A 16,930-nucleotide genomic window follows, 5' to 3' on the forward strand; every position below is an offset into this window, starting at 1 on the left:
CTTCAGTCAACAACCAAAATAAGGTGTGGTTTACACCGTAACGACCATGGAAACAGGATTCTCTTTGTATCTGCACCAAACCATGTCTGTAAATTGTGTTCCAAACTTTATTGCTCATTATCTGAATAGGTAAATTTAAGAAAGAAGAACACAGTCAGCTGCTTTTCCAATAGATATAGTATAAAAAGTAGGGGTCATCTAATTCAGTAGGGTTTAGACCATGAGGCTGCACTTGGAATAAATGGGAAAAAGAAATACTGTTAATTATTTTTAGTAAATCAAGTAGTAGCTGGAAGTAAATCAGGTGTTGAATGGCATGGGTAAATGAAAAAACTTAAGTACCAGTATTTCTAACCTAAAAAAGTACTGCAGCTCTCTCATGAGAACTTATGGAGTTTATATTTATCAGGCACAAAATAAAGTAAGTATACCTTCAAAGATTCATTAAGAATCCAAACCCTTCTAAAGTTGTTATCATCTACACATCCTTGGCCTTCTGTTCACTTCAAAGGAATTTGTGAGTTCCAAGAGTTATCTGCAGCCAGCAGAGGATTATGCCCGGTCCTCTGAGAACAGTGAACAGGTAGAGGACATAGTCTTTGATTTTTATATTATCCAATAAAGAAAACTGAACATGTTTTATATCTTTGTTTTTGATTGTAATCAAGCTGGCCAAACATTCTGAACCCTAATTTTTCAGAATAAAAAAATATAGTCAGAAATATAATCCATTTCTGAGGGATGTTGAAATAATCCTTTATGTAAAGAAAAAAAATTCTTGCATGAGAAAAATAGATGGTTTATCATATGAATTATTTCACGTTTTTCAGAATATAAGAAACATTTAAGTGAATAAAAGTATATTTGACAATAAGTTTATGAGTTCCATTCCAAAAATGAGATTAAAAAGCAATGTCTTAAAACCAGTTTGTCTTTTAGACAATGTATATTAACCATTTTACTTATTAATTACCCTATTATATAAGTATGTTATAAAATTTTAGAAAAGCTAAACTGAAAAATGAAGGTAATTATGTTTTTCACATGTTGATAGAATTACCATAATGTTTTAGGTTATAATTGTGTTTACAACACAGTTTTAACTTATATGGAAAAAAATGTACTTATTACAATGATGTCTACTATGCATTACTGAGGTTATTTTTTTTTTTCCAGTTTTTTTGAGAAATGATTAATATACATCACTGTGTAAGTTTAAGGCATACTGCATGGTGGTCTGATTTACATGTATTGTGAAATGATTACCACAGTAGGTTCAGCTAACATCTGTCTTTTCATATGGATACAAATGAAAGAAAAAAAGAAAAAAGGAAAAAAAAACATCTCTGTGGTAATGCTTAGGATAAACTCAGCAGTGTTAGCTATGGCCATTCATGCTGTGCTTTACACCCCTAGTATTTCGCTATCTTATAACTGGGAGTTTGTACCTTTTGAAACCCCTCACCGCCAAACCCTAGCAACCACTGTTCAGTGAGTTCAGCTTTCCTAGATTCCACATGTAAGTGTGACCACATAGTATTTGTCTTTGTCTGACATTCCCCTTAGCTTAGTACTTTGAAGGTCCATCTATGTTGTCACATAACAGTAGGAATTCCTCAGCTTTTGTGGCTAAATGGTATTGTTGCAGGAAGGGGGACCCCTTCCAGGGCCCGAAACTGGGCTCTTGTCTAACACTCGGAAATGAATTGTCCGAGGAGACACATGCTGACAAAGCAAGAGATTTTATTGGGAAAGGGCACCCGGGTGGAGAGCAGTAGGTAAGGGAACCCAGGAGAACTGCTCTGCCGCGTGGCTCGCAGTCTTGGGTTTTATGGTGATGGGATTAGTTTCCGGGTGATCTTTGGCCAATCATTCTAATTCAGAGTCTTTCCTGGTGGCGCACGCATCGCTCAGCCAAGATGGATGCTAGCAAGAGGGATTCTGGGAAGTGGACGGACAGGTAGTGTCTCCTCTCGATCTTTCCTGAACTCTTCCCCGAACTCTTCCGGCTGGTGGTGGCCTATTAGTTCCGTATTCCTTATCAGGATCTCCTGCCATAAAACAACTCATGCAAATGGTTACTATAGTGCCTGGCCAGGGTGGGCAGTTTCAGTCAGTGTGCTTCCCCTAACAGTATTGCGTTGTGTGTGTGTGTACTTCTTCTTTATCCATTCCCCATTCACCTACTGATGGATGCAGGTCTTTTCCTCGTCTTGGCTACTGTAAAAAAACGCAGCTATGAACATGGGAGCACAGATATTTTTTCAGGTTAATGTTTTCATTTCCTTTAGGTATTTTCCCAGAAGTGAAATTGCTTAATCATTTGGTAGTTCTATTTTTAATTTTTTTAATGCACCATACTGTTTTCTGTAGTGGCTGTACTCATTTACAATCTCACCAACAGAGCATGGGGGTTCCCTTTTCTGTATTTCCTCACCAGCGTTTATTATCTCTTGTCTTTTTAGTGATGGCCATTCTAACAGGCATGGGGTGACCTCTCATTGTGGTTTTAATTTGCATTTCCCTAGTGACTAGTAGGGGGCTACCCTGGTGGCTCAGACAGTAACTACTCTGCCTGCAGTGTGGGAGACCAGGGTTTGATCCCTGGGTCTGGAAGATCCCCTGGAGAAGGGAATCGTCAGGCGAGTGTATACTCCTCGGTTCTGTCTCATCACAACAAAGACTTGGAGTGACGGACATTAAAGCCCTCGGCGTGTCACAGCTCTTGGGTCTTGGACAGACAGTGTTATAGCTCTCAGGTCTCGGACAGACCGTGTTATAGCTCTTAGACAAATCAGTGTTATAACTCCATGTTACAGCTCTTATTTTATTTAGATAATAGCAGGAAAATCCATCCTTGAGGCGTGAGGGCATGTCGACCCAAAGACGTGAAGAGAAGAGCACCCCAGCGCATGGGGGAGAGAGAGAGAGAGGGAGAGAGAGAGCTTTGGCTCCTCTTTTTATATGCTTTTCCCCCCCCCTGCGCCCGCCTGCCCTATGTAAATTGGGCCAGCCAGGAGTGTTGTTTGTTTTACCTGAGGTCCTCACGCAGGTCCTCGGACCTTCCTTTGTTCTATTTTCGTGGACTTTTCCCTTCCTTGTCTTTTAGCCACCCCCATTCTGGGCTCCTTTTCCCTATTCTAACTACCTAACGTTTCCCCCTCAAGAGATGGGAGGCTCAGTTCTTTGGGAATAGGGACATCAAGGTATTTCTGGCTACTTCCTGCTGAGCTGGGATGGTGAGGGGCATTGGGCCTTCCCCTCTTGCTAGTCTCAAGTCTCAGAGTCCTTATAGCAGTGTCCATCTAAGGGTGAGTGATATTTTTCGTGATCAGCTGTAGTTTTATATCTTTGTTGAACTGGCACTGCATGTTGCAGCTTGTTGACCTGGGCAGAGACAGGACAGGTTAGACAATTGACAGTACATGGAACAGTCATAAGCAGCATCAATATGGCATAACAAGGACTAGTAGGGGCATTAGCCAATTCCAAATTCACATTGCCAGGATGGCTCAAGTCCCTCCTTGTTCAGGGATCAGAAGATCTGTCTCCTGTCTGTTTTGGAATACAATCTCTGTCAAGCTGTGTTGGCTCTCTAGAGTTATCTTGAGAAATCTTATCTCCAGAAACCAGATTTTGGGGGTGTTCATTAGACTGGCACTCATTTGTAGTTCTGAATAGGTATCTGAGATCTCCCAGGGCTCAGAGGTGTATTGAGTGTCCTCTTCTGTTTTCTTCCACAGCTTGACTCGTGAGTAGTGAATCCAGGAGTCATGTCCTGGTACCTTGACTGCTGTGGGGGTAGAAAGTATTACAGGGTAGGGACCCTTCCATGTGGGCTGGAGTTGAGCCTTTGGGGACCCATCTTTTCAGACTTTAATTGGGACTTGAGTCCCTGGAGCATATGGTGGTGGCTCTTTAAAATCTTTTGGGTCCTGGTTCATACCCCACAAGCATATATCCTGTTGGAATTGCCCAATGGCCATGGTATAAGACTGGAGGGTCTGAACCTCTGGATCTAGGAAGAGGTCATTGACATAAACAAAAGGTCTCCCATAAAGCATCTCATAAGGACTAAGACCAACCTGTTCCTTAGGGGCAATACGGGTACGGAGGAGAGCTATTGGTAAAGCCATCTTCCATCCCAGGGAGGTCTCCTGGGTCATCTTTTTGATCACTGATTTTAAGAATTGGTTGGCTCTTTTTACTTTTCCTGAAAACTGAGGCCTCCAGGCACAATGGAGATAATAAGTAATGCCCAATGCTTTAGAGACCCCTTGGGTGACCTTAGAAGTAAATGATGTCCCATTGTCACTTTGTAATGACCTGGGCAGACCAAATCTTGGAATAATTTCATGGAGCATTTTTACCACCTCCTCAGCCTTCTCAGTCCAGGTGGGAAAGCCTTCAATCCATCCTGTAAATGTATCTATCATGACTAATGGGTATTTATACCCTTGAGAAACTGGCATCTGGGTGAAGTCCATCTGCCAGTCCTCTCCTGGGTAGGCCCCACGTTGTTGGCCGTTGGAAGACGGACAGCTGGGGTCTTTGAGCTCCTTGGAGGTTATTTAACTGGTAAGTGGGACCAAGAGGACACCACTTGCCTTATAGTTGTTTTTAGGCTTGTTCCTCTGAAGGACCTTTCTAGTCATCTTTGGACGGCCTTTTCCCCTAAATGAGTGGTGGCATGTAAGGAGTTAACCAACTTCCACTGGAGGTGACCCACTCTAGTATTTTTGCCTAGAGAATTCCATGGACAGGGGAACCTGGCAGCTACCGCCCATGGAGCTGCCGAGTTGGACACGACTGGGAGATTAACACTAATGACTAGTAACCCTAAGCATCTTTGTATGTACCTGTTGGTTTTTCATATATCTTCTTTGGAAAAATGTTTATTCAGGACTTTTGCCAATTTTCTAATTAAGTTTTTGGGGTTTTTTTTTTCTTTCTTGTGTAGAGTTGTATGAGTTCTTTACATATTTTGGATATTAACCTCTTATGAGATATATGGTTTGTAAATTTTTTTCCCATTCTTTTGGTTGTATTTTCATTTTTTAAAAAAATTTATTTCTTTTGCTGTGTTTTTAGTTTGGTGTGGTATCACTTATTTATTCTTGATTTTGTTGCCTGTGCTTTAGATGCCATATCCAAAAATTCATTACTAAGACCCATGTTAAGGAGCTTTATTACTGTTTTCTTCTAGGAGTTTATGGTTTCAGGTCTATGTTTAAGACTTTAATCCATTTCAAGCTGATTTTTGTGAGTGCTTTAAGATCTAGGTTCTGTTTCATTCTTTTACATGTGAATATCCAATTAGCCCATCACCATTTATTTAAGAGAACGCCTTTTCTCCAATCAGTATTCTTGGCTTCCTTGTCATATATTAGGTGACTGTATCTTTAGGTTTATCTCTGCACTCTTCATTCTGTTGCATCAATTTATAGCCTTGGGATACTCCTTTCCCAGTTTTGAAACAGTCCGTTGTTCCATGTCTGGTTCTAACTGTTGCTTCTTGACCTGCATACAGGTTTCGCAGGAGACAGATAAGCTGGTCTGGTATTCCCATCTCTTTAAGAATTTTCCAGTTTGTTGTGATCCACACAGTCAAAGGCTTTTGTGTTGTCAATGAAACAGAAGTAGATGTTTTTCTGGAATTCTATTGCTTTTTCTACAATCCAGCGGATGTTAGCAATTTGATCTCTGTTTCCTCTGCCTTTTCGAAATCCAACTTGTACATCTGGAAGTTCTCGGTCACATACTGTTGAAGCCTAGGTTGAAGGATTTTGAGCATTACCTTGCTAGCATGTGCAGTTCTGTAGTAGTTTGAACATTCTTTGGCATTGCCCTTCTTTGGGACTTGAATGGACACCCTTGTCCTCCATGTACTTAAGCTAAAAAGCTAGGCTCATTTTTAACTTTTTTTCTTTCCAGTCCAACCCACCAGCTAATGTTTTGGCTCAACCTTTAAACTATACTCTGATTGAACCACTTGTCACATCTTCCATGATTCTCAACTCACCCAAGGAACTGCTATTTCTTACCTGGACTACTGCAGAACCTACCGGACTGGTCAGCCTACTTCCATATTTGCCCACCTACAGTGTGTTCTTCATATGCAATTTTAATCTATTTGCAAAGTAAACTGAGTCATTTATTTTAGTCTCCTTATCAGTGCTTTCCAGAGACTTCCCATGATATTCAGGATAAAAGCCAAAGTATTTTCAATGACCTACAGGAACAAAACCTTGCCTAATTTGCTACCCTAAACCACTTGGCTTTAACTCACCTTGGATTTCTAGGGGTCTTAAGCAGGTCAAGGTTTGCCTGTATCTGGATCTTTGCAGCACTTTCCCTACTGCCTGGCACAAGCTTTTCTGAAACTTTCTCAAGTCTGTTTCTTTTACATCTTCAGATTGCTTCTCAAATGTCACTTTATTGAGACATCTTTCTTCTATACATTTTTGTTCTCTTCCTACCTTGCTGAAATTATGATTTTTCAAAAGTGTGATATATCACTACCAAAACCTTTATGATTTATTTATTAAATAAGAGGGACACTAATTTATCTTTCTCACACCTTATACAGATAGCACCTGGTACATAATTGACACTCAATGAGTGCTTGTTTAATGAACAAATGAATCTATTAATACTGTGTGGCTTTGTAATTTTTAATGCATGCAGGAAATTGGTAGTAATTTCTTCTCATAATGTTATATCATAGGCAGTTTGAAATTCTATATTCCACTTGAATAGTTCTTTATTTTTTCTTCAGATATATAATGAGAAATTTTTTGTGAGGTTTGTTGTTGAAAGGAGAGGCCCAGGCCACATCCTAGGACTCTTGCTTTGGTCAGGTTTTTTTTTTTTTTTTTTTTTTAACTTTTCTAAAAATCTTTTTATCTCACTTTTCATTGTAGAAGCAGGGATAACGCTTCCTACCTGTTGAGATTAAATAGAGATAGAGAACATATTGAAAGGTGTCTGTTATAGAAGCCAGTGAATGTTGAGTTCTCATCACATGACAACCATTCTTACCATTGCTGCTTGCTAGGCACGGCCTTCACATACTTTACATTGCATGCTTTTAAACAAGGAATAAATCTGGGCATGTGATGGATTATAATAAAGTAAAAATTCACTGGGTCGGGGGTCTGAAGACCTGGCCTCTAGGACAAGCTCTGTCACTGTGACTATGTCACGCAGCTTATGAAATCTTAGTTCTCTGACCAGGAGTCAAACCTGCCCCCACTCACCCACACAGTGAAGCACAGAGTCATAACCACTGGACTGCCAGGGAAGTCCCTAAAAGTATAATCTCTTTGATCCTCAGCCTCTTCATATATAAAATGAGGGGTGAGGAGTGGGCATCAAGTATGGGGAAGAACTGTATTACTTAAAATTTCCTAGGTTCCATTATAGTCTGTAATTCCTGTAATTCTGTGTGTATGAAAAGCTGTTCTCCAGTCTCAAACTGTGGAGGGTTTCTTTGGCAAAGTTCATGTTTCTAAGTGAACATTTCTCAGTGTTCAGTTTTTATCTCTTCTTTGTGGGGGTGTTGAGATAAGATTGTGAGGTGGGAGCCACTGGTAAAAGAAACTGATGTTTTGAGAGTATTACCTGTATGTATTTCAGATGTCAATTCTAGTTTATCCAAGATGTTAACTATAAACAAGTATTGGAAGCAAAAGCAATTTGCCAGCCTCCCAAGGCTTGATTTTGGAAAGAAGGCCAAATGTGGTCTCTATCGTAAAGTTGATCATTTTGGTCGTTAATCATGTGCTAACAGAAGGGTCAAATTTAAGTCTTGTTCTCATGCTATTAACTAAGTCTCTTAGGGTATCTCCCACATTTAATTTATTTATTTAATTGAACTTTGACATCCTCTTAAAATCAGCTGTGGTACACAGAATAATGGCCCCCCAAATTGTCCATCTCCTAATTCTTAGAATCTGTGAATATGTTATCTTGTGGGGCAGAAGGAACTTTGCAGATATGGATATGATTAAATTAAAGATTTTGAGCTGGAGATATCCTGGATTATCTGGGTGGACCTGATGTAATCATAGGATCCTTATAAAAGGAAGGCAGGAGGTCAAGAGGAGAGAAGATGCTTGAAGAGAGAAGAGAAGTGGTCCCAATCCAAGGAATGTAGGTAGCCTCTAGAAGACAGAAAAGGCAAGCAGACAGATGACCTCCTAGGACTTCCAGGAGGGAGCATAACCCTGTGGACTTACTTTATGCTTCTGACTTCTAGGACTATAAATTAACAGTTGCTTATTGCTTTACACCATAAAATTTGTGGTAATTCATTATAGTAAGGAGATCAAACCAGTCCATCCTAAAGGAAATCAGTCCTGAATAGTCATGGGAAGGACTGATGCTGAAGCTGAAGCTCCAGTATTTGGGCCACATGATGCGAAGAGCCAGCTCATTGGGAAAGACCCTGATGCTGGAGAAGATTGAGGGCAAGAGGAGAAGGGGACGGCAGAGGATGAGATGGTTGGGTGGCATCACTGATTCAATGGACATAAGTTTGAACAAACTCCAGGAGATAGGGAAGGAGAGGGAAGTCTGGTGTGCTGCAGTTCATACGGTTGCAAAGAATCAGACATGACTGAGTGATTGAACAAGAACCAATTCATTATAGCAGCAATAGGAAATTAATACATTTGTATTGTAAAAACAACCATATGATGGAATTTTCATTAGAAAATGTCTCTACTAAGTTCATAATTAGTAGGTCAAGTTAACAACTTTAGGTAAAAAATTTCAAAAATGTAATCATCTGAAAGTGCTAGCATATGTAACAAGTTATCTGCAGCTATATTTAACCACAGGGAAACCAACTAGAGTAACTTTTTATTGTGAGTTGTTAACTTTTTAAATTAATTATATTTTTATTGCAGTAAGAACATATAGTATGAAATCTAACATCCTAACACATTTTTTAAAAGTTTTATTGATGTGTAGTTGATTTGCAATGTTGTGTTAGTTTCTACTATACAGCAAAGTCAGTCTGTTACACACATATATATCTCCATTCTTTTTAAAGATTATTTTCCCATATAGGTCATTTCAGAGGTTTGAGAACAGTTCCCTGTGCTATATGCTGCTGCTGCTAAGTCACTTCAGTCGTGTCTGACTCTGTGCGACCCCATAGATGTCAGGCCACCAGGCTCCCCCATCCCTGGGATTCTCCAGGCAAGAACACTGGAGTGGGTTGCCATTTCCTTCTCCAATGCATGAAAGGGAAAAGTGAAAGTGAAGTCGCTCAGTTGTGTCCGACTCTTAGCGACCCCACAGACCGCAGCCCACCAGGCTCTTCCATCCATGGGATTCTCCAGGCAAGAGCACTGGAGTGGGGTGCCATTGCCTTCTCCTGTGCTATATAGTAGGTCTTTATTTGTTATCTGTTTTATGTGTGTGTGTGATGTGTGTGTTAAGTTGCTCAGTTGTGCCTGACTTGTTGCGACCCCATGAACTGTAGCCTACCAGGCTCCTTTGTCCATGAAACTTTCCAGGCAAGAATACTGGAAAGGGTTGCCATTGCTAATCCAGGGGACCTTCCTGACCCAGGGATCGAACTCCGTCCCTTGTGTCTCTTGCATTGGCAGGCAGATTCTTCATCGCTGCACCACGTGGGAAGCCATTTTACATATAGTAGTGTGTGAATATCAGTTCCAATCTCCCTTGTTATCCTTCTCCTCTCCTTTCTCTCCTGGTAACCATAAATTTGTTTTCAACATCTGTGACTGTTTCCACTTTGTAAGTAAGTTCATTTGTATCATTTTTTTAGATTCCACATGAAAGCAATACCATGCATTATTTGTCTTTCTCTGACTTACTGTACTTAGTATGATAATCTTTAGGTTCATCCATGTTGCTGAAAATGGCATTGTTTCATTCTTTTTTATAGCCACGTAATATTCCATTGTATTTAAGTACCATATCTTCTTTATCTGTTCATCTGTTGATGGACATCTATGTTGCGTCCTTGTCTTGGCTATCATAAACAGTGCTGAGATGAACTTTGGGGGTGCATGTATCTTTTTGAATTAGAGTTTTCTGGATATATGGCCAGGAGTGGGATTGCTGAGTCATATGTTAGTTAATTTTTAGTTTTTAAAGGAACCTCCATACTGTTCTCCATAATGGTTGTATCAATTTACATTCCCACTAACAGTGCAGAAGGTTCCCCTTTTCTCTACCCTCTCTTTAGCATTTGTTTGCAGACTTTTTGATGATGGCCATTCTGACTGGTATGAGTTGATACCTCATTGTAGTTTTGATTTCATTTCTCTGATAATTAGTGAAGCTGAGCATCTTGTCATGTGCCAACACATTTAAAGTGTACAACATACAATGTTGTACAGCAGATCTCTAGAATATTCATCATGCATAACTGAAACTTTATGCCTTTTGAATAGCAATTCCCCATTTCCCTCTATTCCCAGCCCCAGGCAACCACCATTCTACTTTCTGCTTCTAAGATTATTCTAAATATGTACATGAGAGTGCATGCTCAGTTATGTCTGCCTCTTTGTGACTCCATAGACTATATATAGCCTGTTAGGCTCTTCTGTCCATGGAATTTCCCAGGTAAGAATATTGGAGTTGTCATTCTCTTCTCCAAGGGATCTTCCCCATTCAGGGATCAAACCTGCATTTCCTGTGTCTCCTGCATTGGCAGGAGGATTCTTTACCACTGTGTTACCTGGGAAGCTCAATTCTACTTACACTACTTAATGTAAGTGAAATCATGCAATAACTGACCTTCTGTGACTGGCTTATTTCACTTAACATAACACTCTGAAGTTCCATACATATTGTTGCATATGGTAGGATTTCTCATTTTATGGTTGGATAACCTTTGCCAACAAAGGTCCATCTAGTCAAGGCTGTGGTTTTTCCAGTGGTCATGTATGGATGTGAGAGTTGGACTATAAAGAAAGCTGAGCGCTGAAGAATTGATACTTTTGAACTGTGGTGTTGGAGAAGACTCTTGAGAGTCCCTTGGACTGCAAGGAGATCAGTCCTGGGTGTTCATTAGAAGGACTGATGTTGAAGCTGAAACTCCATTACTTCGGCCACCTGATGCAAAGAGCTGACTCATTTGAAAAGACCCTGATGCTGGGAAAGATTGAAGGCACGAGGAGAAGGGGACGACAGAGGATGAGATGGTTGGATGGCATCACCAACTCAATGGACATGAGTCTGGGTGAACTCTGGGAGTTGGTGATGGACAGGGAGGCCTGGCATTGCTGCAGTCCATGGGGCTGCAAATAGTTGGACATGACTGAGCAACTGAACTGAACTGAACTTGTCTGCCTTTTTGAGGACTGGTTATTTTGTGATAGAGATTCCAGATATTGTATATTAGATTGATGAGAGGGTTGATCTTCCCATAGGGTTCCCTCTGTGGTGGTTGAATTTATGTCCACAACCCTCAAAGTGTTGATCCTAAGAGTCCTCCCCCAAGTGTGTGTTGGGCTACTTGACTTGCTTCTAATGAAGAGAACATTGGAAAAATGACAGTATGTGACTTTTAGGGACTAGGCGATCAAGGCATTGCCCTCTCCTGTGTGCTCGCTCTAGGGGAAATTTTCTTCCGTGTGATGAGAATGATCCCACAGTCCCATCAGGAAGTCCAGGTGGTGAGGAGCTGAGGCCTCCTGCCATGTAGGGGGCCCACTTTAGAAATGGATCTTTCAGCCCCAGCAGAGCCTTTAGATGACTGAAACCCATGGTGGAGGTTGGAATTGCAAGCACCTAAGAGACCCTGATGGAGATGGCAATGGCACCCCACTCCAGTGCTCTTGCCTGGAAAATGCCCAGGTCGGAGGAGCCTGGTAGGCTGCAGGCCATGGAGTCACTAGGAGTTGGACACGACTGAGCGACTTCACTTTCACTTTTCACTTGCATGCATTGGAGAAGGAAATGGCAACCCACTCCAGTGTTCTTGCCTGGAGAATCCCAGGGACAGGGGAGCCTGGTGGGCTGCCGTCTATGGAGTCACAGAGTTGGACACGACTGAAGCGACTTAGGAGCAGTGGCAGCAGCAGCAGCAAGAGACCTTAAGCCAGAACCATTCAGGTGTGAAACTTCTCTCATGACCCTCAGAAAATGTGTGAGGTAATAAATGCTTATTGCTTAGAGATGTTAAGACTTGGGGTCATTTGTTATACACTAATAGAAAGCAAGGTTTCCCTGGTGGCTCAGATGGTAAAGAATCTGCCGGCAATGCAGGAGATCCAGGTTGGATCCCTGGGTCGAGAAGATCCCCTGGAGGAGGAAATGGCAACCCACTCCAGTATTCTTGCCTGGAAAATTCCATGGACAGAGGAGCCTGGCAGGCTACAGTCCATGAAGTTGAGAAGAGTTGGACACAACAGCGACTAACACAATAGAAAACAAATACATTCTTTTATGTTAGTTTTCCTGAGGTATGTAATATTGTTATATAAAGAAAGAAAACTGTCCTAATATTGTTGAGAAGCTTTACTTTTTTCTTTTGTTTTTTAAACAATAGAATGAAAATGGTCCAGTCTGGATCATGCTTTCTATTTAGAGAGGTGAAAGAGTGAGAAATCACATGCTTTGAAAATTCTTTTGAGAGACAAACTGAAGTAGTCACAGGAAAACTGACTAATGGGGGTTAAAGGGTAAAAGGAAAAAAGAAGCATTTCTTCTGCCCCTTTTATTCCCAGCCTGTCCTACTCATTAACATCGTTTACTTTCACAGTTCACAGTCAGGTCATATAATTAGAGAAGGATTAAACTCTCTCTCTTGGAGAAGATGGTTAATTTAAACTATTTGGAAACCACTTAAAGAAAACCCTGAAAGACTCTAAGGGATGGAATCTAGATAAACTGAAAAAGAGTGGAAATGTGACCAAAAACCAGAATAATAAGTCTATACCAGAACTGATGCCAAATTGTCTAAAACTTATGGCAGACAATATTTGTTATTTATAAGTTTGCCTGAGTTTATAATGCTGTTTTTCATGCCTGCCGGTGTGTGAATTTTTTATTCTTCATTGATAGGGCATCATAATTTATTTCAGATAGTATAACTAGAGTTAATAAGACTGAATTATTTAAGCAAAATGCAATTGCCTAGATTGTCTCACTGTTTTTGTATTTTTTTAAATTAACTTATTTTTTATTGCAGGATAATTGCTTTACAGAATTTTGCTGTTCTCTGTCAAACTTCAACATGAATCAGCCATAGGTATACATATATCCCCTCCCTTTTGAACCTCCCTCCCATCTCCCTCTCCATCCCACCCCTCTAGCTTGATACAGATCCCCTGTTTGAGTTTCGTGAGCCATACAGCAAATTCCCATTCACTGTCTATTTTATATATGGTAATGTAAGTTTCCATGTTACTCCTTCCATACATCTCACCCTCTCCTCCCCTCTCCCCATGTCCATAAGTCTACTCTCTGTTTCTCCATTGTTGCCCTGTAAATAAATTCTTCAGTACCATTTTTGAGTATCCACAGGTTTACCACCCAAGAGGGTCGTAGACATGTCTCTCTTGACATGTAGAGCGACTTAAAATTTTTACTTGGAAAGAGGTAGCAGTGATATCTTACCACCCCTGAAACTCACATAATTGTCCTCAGAGTAACTGAATGGCTCTGAGAAAACACTCGCTGTCCTCAGTGTATGTTTCTAGCTGCAGAAGTAGATAATCTTTAGTCTTCTTGGTTGCTTTGTTGAGTTCAAGTCCTCAAGTAAACATAGAGGTCTTATGATAAAAGAGAAGTCTCTATGAGAAAAGCCTGGCATTGTGAGAGTTGACCTAGAGGTCAGACCTTCAACAGAATGGGTATTACTCATGGTCCTTTATCTGCAACGGTGTGATTCCTCTGGCTGTGACAGGAACCCGTGACAGGTATGAATACGGCCTCTCTCTCCTTTTCACTGAGTGTAGACAACACAGGTCCTGGGTTTCCAATGAGAAGTCACCTCCTAGAACTTGTCTAGCTCCTGCAAGTTAGTTTACGGCTCCATCTGCAAGTGAATCTTTGAAGAGCCTTCCTTCAACCCCCCAAGCTGTCTCTGGGCCTCTTCAGTCATTTTATAATAGATAATAGCTCTATAGTGTGAAAGCAAAAGCAGATGGGTGGGGGTGGAGGACGGTGGGGAGGGGGTGGTTTTGTTGTCATCTGTTCCGGCAGCCACAGTTGCTGCACTTCCAAAGTGCAGTGACAGGTCTGGGAGAAGACTGAAAAGCTAGGGGAACATTCCCAGGGCTGAAAATGCATGAGAAACAAATCTGGCTGACCACCGAGACACTGTGAATGCCAGGTCACTTGAGATCCCTGCATTACTTTATTGAGACCTTAGGGAGCAGCTGTTTCCTCTGATTCATTCATATTGTGGCTGGGGGTTTAGGTTAAAGGTTGTTACTCCATTCCCCTCATTCAAACCTACCTGTCTCCTCTCTGAGCAGATTGCCAGAATGGAAGAAAATAAACCTCATTTTAGTGAAAGCACAACAAATTCACTGCTACTTTCCAGTCTATTTATCTCACTTAAAGAAAAAAGAAAAGACTGCAGTAAATGACCATCATTTCCCTTTAGAGAGAAAATGGAAAGAAATGTGAGAATGCCTGTTTTTGCTGGAATTTATACTGTAATTTGGCCACCTGATGCGAAGAACTGACTCATTTGAAAAGACCCTGGTGATGGGAAAGATTGAAGGCAGGAGGAGAAGGGGACAGCAGGGGATGAAATGGTTGGATGGAATCACCGACTCTATGGACATGAGTTTGAGTAAGCTCCGGGAGTTGGTGATGGACAGGGAAGCCTGGCATGCTGCAGTCCATGGGGTTGCAAAGAGTTGGACATGACTGAGTGACTGAACTGATACTGTAATTATATTGGACCAAAATATTAAGAGTTAAATGCATGCTTTTATCAAGTTTACATGCACGTCCCTAATGTCCTTATTTGAAGATTTTTCTACTTAAAAATACTTTTTCTCCATTTTTGTTAAAAGAAAATCCTTCCTGCATTCAACACAGCTACCACCATAGGTTCCTGTCTAGAGGACACACATCCAGATATATTTGAGAAAGAAAACAAGCAGGAGATCTGTGATTTGGAGCAAGATATTAGAAATATCTTATGTCACAGCAGGATAACTGAGCAAATACAGATATTTTAACTTAAAAATAAATTTAAAAAAAAATAGCTAATGTCTTTTTTCTTAACTGATTTGACCAATTATTCAGTCAAAATAATTGAGCCAAGCTCTGTTGCCAATATTTATAGTTTAAAAAACAAACCAAACTTCTATGAGAATATTTCATATTGTATAAGAATTTTATTTGATTGACCTAGAAAACACAGCCCTTGTCTTAAACAACTTTCTGAACATTTTTCCTTGAATAGTACTTAAGTAACTTGGAGTGGTTCACTGTTAACACCCTTTCTGCCTCTTTGCTCCCCACTCCTCATTATATGGATTCTTTAATTTATATTGTTACTTACTTGTCATTTTGTAAATTCATCTAGTTGAAATAATCTAGTGAATTATCTAGTGAATTAGTTGAAAGCCCAATTTTGTTTTCTATCCTTATCGGCATCAAGGGAGGGCAGCTCGTGGTTTCATGCCGAATTGCAGTAACGGGGAAACAAATGATGACCTCTGCCTTGCCAAGCTTTTTTTTTCTTAATGTGCATATGTGCTAAGTCACTTCAGTTATGTCCAACTCTTTGGGACCCAATGGACTGTAGCCTGCCAGGCTCCTCTGTCCACGGGGATTCTCCAGGCAAGAATACTGAAGCGGGTTGCCAAGCCCTCCTCCAGGGGATCTTCCCAGCCCAGGAAAGATATATATGTCTCCTGCATTGGCAGGCAGGTTCTTTACCACTACCATTACCTAGGAAGCCCCCCGCCCCTCATTATAGATGACATCGTTGGTTTCGTCACTGTTCCTTAGCCGCGTGGATGTAGGCGTATTTGTGAGATAAAGGATGCATAAGTAACCAAAGAGCGTGAATGCAGGTGGAACTGGCAGAAGAAATGAAGCTCTGTTCATAGGACAGCTGCGTGAGGGAAGAACAAACGGCAGCAAGCTAACCATTGTTTATAAATGGATGTACTCGTTTTGATCAAAGGTATCAGTAGCCATTAGGGTAAACAGTGTGGTTCTCATAATGTTAGCCTTTCAACTGACAGTTCCATTGAAACATTAAGCATTAAGAACAGCAGTCTTTTTTTGTTTGTTTGTTTGTTTGTTTTTAAATTTGTCTTTCTCTCTTTTTTTTTTTTATTAGTTGGAGGCTAATTACTTCACAACATTTCAGTGGGTTTTGTCATACAGTGATATGAATCAGCCATAGATTTACACGTATTCCCCATCCCGATCCCCGCTCCCACCTCCCTCTCCACCCGATTCCTCTGGGTCTTCCCAGTGCACCAGGCCCGAGCACTTGTCTCATGCATCCCACCTGGGCTGGTGATCTGTTTCACCATAGATAGTATACATGCTGTTCTTTTGAAATATCCCACCCTCCCATTCTCCCACAGAGTTCAAAAGTCTGTTCTGTATTTCTGTGTCTCTTTTTCTGTTTTGCATATAGGGTTATCGTTACCATCTTTCTAAATTCCATATATATGTGTTAGTATGCTGTAATGTTCTTTATCTTTCTGGCTTACTTCACTCTGTATAAGGGGCTCCAGTTTCATCCATCTCATTAGGACTGATTCAAATGAATTCTTTTTAACAGCTGAGTAATATTCCATGGTGTATATGTACCACAGCTTCCTTATCCATTCATCTGCTGATGGGCATCTAGGTTGCTTCCATGTCCTGGCTATTATAAACAGTGCTGCGATGAACATTGGGGTGCACGTGTCTCTTTCAGATCTGGTTTCCTCAGTGTGTATGCCCAGAAGTGGGATTG

The sequence above is a fragment of the Cervus canadensis genome, chromosome 3 (genome assembly GCF_019320065.1).
Source record: "Cervus canadensis isolate Bull #8, Minnesota chromosome 3, ASM1932006v1, whole genome shotgun sequence".
Classification (NCBI taxonomy): Eukaryota; Metazoa; Chordata; class Mammalia; order Artiodactyla; family Cervidae; genus Cervus; species Cervus canadensis.